A 6,560-nucleotide genomic window follows, 5' to 3' on the forward strand; every position below is an offset into this window, starting at 1 on the left:
GCTGGTACAACTTTAAAACCTCAAGAAATACTAGTAATAATAACAACAAGAATTACAATGATGAAGAATAGAATGATATATTAATTATTTCCATGTTTATTACTTTTTCTATAGATGTATAATTTATGATAGCCTATGTTTTCTCATTTAAGTCTATGTTTTCCATACTTAAGATAATTTATATATATATAAGTAAATATAACTGACCTGTTTTTCTGTGGAGCAAACTGGATTGGTACCCAAAAGTGCTGACATCCTGGACTTGTGTGGTTGTTGAGGATGGCAACATCCTCAGACCTTCAGGGTTCCCAGGTGGGAAGGGTGAGCTCTGTGGGTGTCTACATTCACTTCTATCCATGCTGGATAAGTGGAGAGCATCTTGAGCTTTCTTTTTTTCCTTCTTTAGCATATTGACCAGAATATCTGAAACTTGATTTAAGGATTTAGTGACTCATGCTAAGTTGGAATGATCAAAACACTAATGTTTCAATTGAGGTTAATATTTCCAACAATATTTGCTATTTGTCATATGGTAGAGACCACTGAAGAAAACTTCAACTTCCTGAAGTCATTTATCTAGTTATAGACAGTTTAGGAAGCAACTGGTCTTTCGATATGGCACCATTATATGAAAAATTAGCAAACCCAAAGGTCTTTAAAATGCTCTGAGTTTAAACTGGTAAAGACTCAAAATTCTTGTGAAAGAGTTTACAAGAAATAAAATGAACACTTAGTAGGAGCGGGCAATGGAGCTATGGATGTATCTGTGAATAAGTAAGACAAGAATCCAGGATGCCACTCAGGAGGCAGCAGGAGTGGAGAGGGAGAACACCAGAATCCGCCCAACTGGCAGAGCAGCCAAATCAGTTTTGGTGGCCACAGGCCACAGGATGTAGGCCTCCTACATCCAACACATGTTTGCTTAGCATACATTTGAATGGGACTTACAGTCACATTTTTTAAAAAAGTCTCTAAATCTTGGTCCCAAATGGAACTGAAAAGAAGTGAATTGTTAGTACAGATACATTATTTTACAGTGCACCTTTTGGTGGGCCATTTCAATATATTAGGAGCACTGATGAGGATAAATAACATCACTGCATGCCACCCTCCTTTGCTGTTCTTTCCAGCTCCAGATGCTGAGAACTCTAAGGGATTTCGGCCATCACTGAGAGAAAAGACTAAAATTCCTCTTGAGAATCTCAGAGCTCCAAGTGCATATGCAGCAAGCTGAATTGCAGGCCTCCAGCATCCCCAGAGATGGGGAGTGAGGATATGGAGGTGGTGGGGAGAGAAGACTGCAACTCAGATGCCTGTTCTTGGGCAAGTCTCATAGGGGTCATTTGATTTCCATTTTCCTCTTCAGCTTTGACTCCAACTTCTTGGACATTTCCCGAAGCATAATCACTCTTTCTCTCAGAGTCCCTGATGTGGCTTCCAATCTTTGCCTCAAAAGATGTGTCCTTACCAAAGGGTGTAAGGCCTGGCAGAGAAGAGCAGTGCTCTGCGCACATCTTCCAGAGCCTTGGCCTGGCAGAGAAGAGCAGTGCTCTGCACACATCTTCCAGAGCCTTGGCCTGGCAGAGAAGAGCAGTGCTCTGCGCACATCTTCCACTCCTTCTTGTGCGGAACTGATTATCCATAGCATCAGATGCTTCCGCTGGCTCACACACTGCACTGGCAATATCCATTCCCTCACCCATTCGACAGTGTGCTGTGGAGCTTGTACTATGCGCCAGGCATGATTCTGGGCAGAGGGATGGAATGATGAAAAGGCAGACTAGTTTCTTTTTCTCATGAAGCAGATGTCCTACTCGGGAAAGTCAGATCTCAAGTACACGAACTGAATGTTAGAGGAGGAAAGGACAGCTAATTTTTAAAAGGTCAAGAATGACTGAGTGGCTACTCTACATTGGGTGCTCACAAAAGACTTAGGAGATTGACATTTAATCGGAACATCAAGAGGCAGTGGCCAGAGGAAGAGTAGGTCAGCAGAGTTCATGGCTAGCGCTAAAACCCTCAGGAGAAGGGCCTTGTCAGTGGCTCCCAACAGGGGATATTTTACCACTCAAAGGATGTTTGGCCATGTCTAGAAGCATTTTTGGTTGTCGTACTGCAGTGGGGTGGGGGGGCGGGTGTTGGTTACTTAAGTCTAGTGGGTAGAGGCCAGAGAGGCTGCAAAACATCCTACAATGCACAGGGGAGCCCCCACAACAGAGAATTATACAGTTCCAAATGTTGAAAGTGTCAAGGTTGAGAAACCTGGTGTTAGAACAACCACAAAAAGGACACTGTGACCAAAGCCTAACACATACAGGACAGAGACATAATAAATGAAATCAGGGGCTTGGCAGGGGCTCCATCATGTAGGGCCTTGTGATCTGGAGTAAGGAGCTGAGGCTCATTCTAATGGGCCCTGGCAGAATTTAACCAGAGACGTGCAGCATTCTGTTGTAGATTTACATGAAGATCAGAGGACAGATTTATCTTCTTGGCTGCCTTCCTTCTTCCCACCTTTCCTTTGTCTTCTCCTGTGCCCATTCCATTTAACTTGGGCCTTTGTTGTGTGGGGTCCTAAATGACACACTGTTACATGTTTGGCGAAGGGGTGTCTGAACTTTACTCAGACTCATAATGTCACTGAAATGACACCATTTTCACTCCCTTTCCAAGAAGAGTGTTCAATGTCATTCGCTGTCATTTTGATTGCTTTACTTTCTTTTGTTGAGCTCAAGTATTACCACCTGTTTTTCTCATATACCAGATTTTTCTCATTTCTCCTGTCAGTCTTCGCCTTGGTGGTTCTACAAACGAGATGTGAAAATATCCTCCAACCTGGCTGTGAAAAACCTTGAAATTTCAACAGTCTTTCTTGGTTATTAGCTCTTGATGAGCACAAGCTTTGTGATGAGTAGATCTGAGCTGCTATTTTTCCTCCTTCTGAGTTTGCCCATTGTCTGCAGAGTCATATCTCCCATCATAGCACACCATGTACTCAAAAGCACTCAAAGCACTTTCCAGTACCTTACCTTACTGGCTTTGCTCAGCACTGTGAGGTTGGCAAGGCAGGCTGTACCGTCCTACTACTGAAGAGTAGGAAACCATTCCATTGAATAGCTGTGGAGCTAATGCAGGAAGAGCGAGGATGTCAATCCAGGTGTGAACTTGAAGTTCACTGATCTTTTCACCACGGCTCCTACATACCATCGTTTTGAACAGGAGTCTCAGAAGGAGGAGATGCTGCTCAGGTCATTCCCAGTCAGTGAAGAATCCAGCGCAACACCACATGAACAGTGGTACCTGGATCTGGTGGTCAATAAGGGAGATGATGTATGTCTCTCTGTCACTCTCCTGTTTAAATAAACACAGATGCATAAGCCCAGACTGGTTCCTTGCTGTCATATCTCATCTCATCCCTCCTATAGGCACACACATTCATAAACCCAGGAGGGGATTAAGAAGTTGGTAGGAGTGTTTAGGGGAGAAGATCCTAAAATAGGATCAAGATTTGGAAAAGAAGCAGAGCTCAGACTGGGGCTGGGGCCAGGCCTGAGGTCTGGGCTGGGAGCATCCCTGGAGCTGGATAGGGTAAGAGAGAGGAACAGGAATGCAGGGTGACCCTGTGGGCAGCGCTCACAGACAAGGCCTCACGTGGGAGTAGAATTCGCCGCTGAACCTACTGTTGCTGGCTGGATAAGAAAGCAGCTACAACTCGCTTGGATCAGGCATAGAGGGTCTGCTAATACTCAGCTAAAATTAGAGAGCGGGGTTCATCAGGCAGTGTGCCTACTTTGTGTGTGGTTTGTTTTTGCTTCTTTATTACTGGATGTCCTCCGTATAGGTTATTTTTATGCATTTTTTTCACATTAGCCGCAGCTAAAAGCCCTTTAGTAATTTTTAAAAATGAACACAAATACCTGTTGATAAGAACTGACCGAAATAACTTCTTGTGCACATTTAAAATCAGCAAATGCAATGAAAATGTCAAATCTTTTTACAAGAAGCTTGACAGATACAATGAGAAATAAGACTGAAGAAATGCTGGGGAAACCTGAGGTCTAAGCCCCCCAGCCTATACCTGGAGGCAGCTCCCATGGGCTCCTGGCTCTCGTGGTACCCCAAACACACTGCCTCTTAGAGCCAAAAAGGGTTCTATCTTGAACACCCATAGACACTCGCTTCCAAACTGGGGAACATTTGTTAAGTGGAACCTAAAGCAGTAGATCTGGGTTTTAAATTAAAAAAAAAAAAAAGTTACATTTAAATCAATCTCTGCTTTCCATAAGCTAAATACCATTTGTCAGTTTTCAGCCACCATCTGAGCGCCGCCCACACACCAGCCACAAATTCTGGGCCCTGGTGAGGCTGTGGTCAGCCCAGTGTCCGGTCAGTCAGCTAAAGATAACCAGCTAACTTACTGGCTCAGAACTAAAACAGAAAGAGCACAGTGGACTATTCAAAAAAATATATTAAAAGAAAATTTCATGTTAAGAGATGGGGTAAAAAAGACCACACTTTTCAATAAACTGAAATAGTCCCCATAATAGTAACTGTATCTAGCTAAAAACAGAGTCAAAGTGTTTCTTTTATAGCAACAGTGTTTTTCACTGGTCACTACATTCTCTGTGTGGGAAGGATCTCTCCTAAATGGCAAGAAGCAGTGTGAACTGGAAGCAGGGTGGGGGGCTAGATGATGCAGCTAGCAGAAGGCACCGAAGTGTTCCCCTCCCTCTTGCAAGCCAGGAGAGGGTCAGTTTCTAATCGCTTTGGAAAGGATACTGATTTCATTATCCCTCTGCTGTAGAATGTCTCGGAGCTTTTGGTATTCTTCCTCTTTTAATGGTTCTTGGCAGTCTTGATCTTTGATTTCAGAGGAGACTGTGCTTTTTCCATGAATCTTCTTGTCATTCAATAGTTTCTGTAAGATGAAATAAGAGCTTAGAGCCTATACCTCTCTTCCAAATCTCTTAGTTTCTTGGACTCTTTTTGCCTTCGACAATTCTTGCACAAATCAGGCATGCCTGTCCTTTCTTGCCTCCTTGTCTCTGCAACGCAGCTGCCTTCCCCTTCTCCCTGCCCCCTCTCTCCTCTCCCCTCCCCTTCCTCATCCTGTTCTATGCTATCATCTCTCTCCTTCCCTAAACTCAGAAATTCCTACTCAAACACGATCCGCTCTTGAACTTCTTGCTCTTTTTCCCTAACCCCATACCACTTGCTTCACACTTTTTAATTTATTTTTTATAGGGTCTTTAATTTAATTTAATTTAATTTTATTATGTTAGTCACCATACAGTACATCATTAGTTTTTGATGTAGTGTTCCATGAGTCATTGTTTGTGCATAACACCCAGTGCTCCACGCAATACGTGCCCTCCTTAACACCCATCACCGGGCTAACCATCCCCCCGCCCCCTCCCCTCTAAAACCCCCACACTTTTAAAAAATATCACTTATCATGTGTTATAATTATTCTCTACATATATGTCTTATTCATGACTTACTTATTCAATTTTGCTTTCCCAATGCCTGGCCCAAAGCAGACTCACAATAAATGTTTATTATCATAGTGAAGAATGCCAAATTATAAGTGAGATAGAAATAAAAGTTAATGATATTTCCACTGTGTCATCATGAAAGGTAAAATGTAAGGTAGAGAAAAACTGAGGGTTTATATGGATAAATCTAAACTGCTGGGAAAAATACAGGACACAATTTTCTTCATATATGTTGAAAATAAATGGTTTTTGAACATGGAATTATTCTGTGTACAAGTTAGAGATTCCTGGCAAAAGAATTACAAGTCTATGGTCTGAGCTTATTCACTGGCAGGTAAGATACAAACTTTGAAGAAATTCTGGAATAATCCCAGCATTGTTGGAAGATCATAATGTTCTAGACATGTGAAGCTGGATCCTAGCCTTTTAAGAGTTGGTCAACTAGGCAAACTTTACTGCAGTTTCAACATGGCAGACAATGGCTTCCACTAGAGGAAATGCTGAACTTTACCTTTAAATGAAGGAAACAGTGATGAATTTTACGCATATCAGTGCCAACCGCTAGTCTACTTTCTGGATCTTGGTCTTCCAAAAAGGATGATACTAGTTTTTCCAGCCTAAAAATACATAATGTATGAGAAACAACTATGAGCTAGAAACTTTAGAAATTCTAATGGCATTACTTGGTTGGTTAACATTCAAAGTACGGGATATTTTTCCACTTTATGGAAATATAGTTAACTGATTTAACTAAAAATTAAGGGGAAAGAAACATATTGACAAAGTGAAATCTGAAATGATGCAATTATTTGACTACTTTCTGATAGATTTTCTTTTTTTATTATTCTATGTTAATCATCATACATTACATCACTAGTTTTTGATGTAGTGTTCCATGATTCATTGTTGCATATAACACCCAGTGCTCCATTCAGTATGTGCCCTCTTTAATACCCATCACCAGGCTAACCCATCCCCCTACCTCCCTCCCCTCTAAAACCCTCAGTTTTTTCTCAGAGTCCATAGTCTCTCATGGTTCGTCTTCCCCTCCGATTTCCCCCCCTT

General features: G+C 42.0%; 1 long non-coding RNA gene across 1 annotated transcript; it reads right to left on the reverse strand.

The window, feature by feature from the left end:
* Window positions 1–212: 212 nt before the first annotated feature.
* On the reverse strand, window positions 213–6,112 carry LOC112817940 (uncharacterized). Its single transcript, XR_012377459.1, has 3 exons — window positions 6,007–6,112; window positions 4,780–4,918; window positions 213–423 (listed from the first exon to the last, which is right to left on the reverse strand). It is a non-coding gene; the product is annotated as an uncharacterized lncRNA (long non-coding RNA).
* Window positions 6,113–6,560: the final 448 nt, after the last annotated feature.

This window comes from Callorhinus ursinus, unplaced genomic scaffold (assembly GCF_003265705.2).
Source record: "Callorhinus ursinus isolate GAN/ISIS: 27379988/994484 unplaced genomic scaffold, GSC_fseal_2.0 scaffold1690, whole genome shotgun sequence".
Lineage (NCBI taxonomy): Eukaryota > Metazoa > Chordata > Mammalia > Carnivora > Otariidae > Callorhinus > Callorhinus ursinus.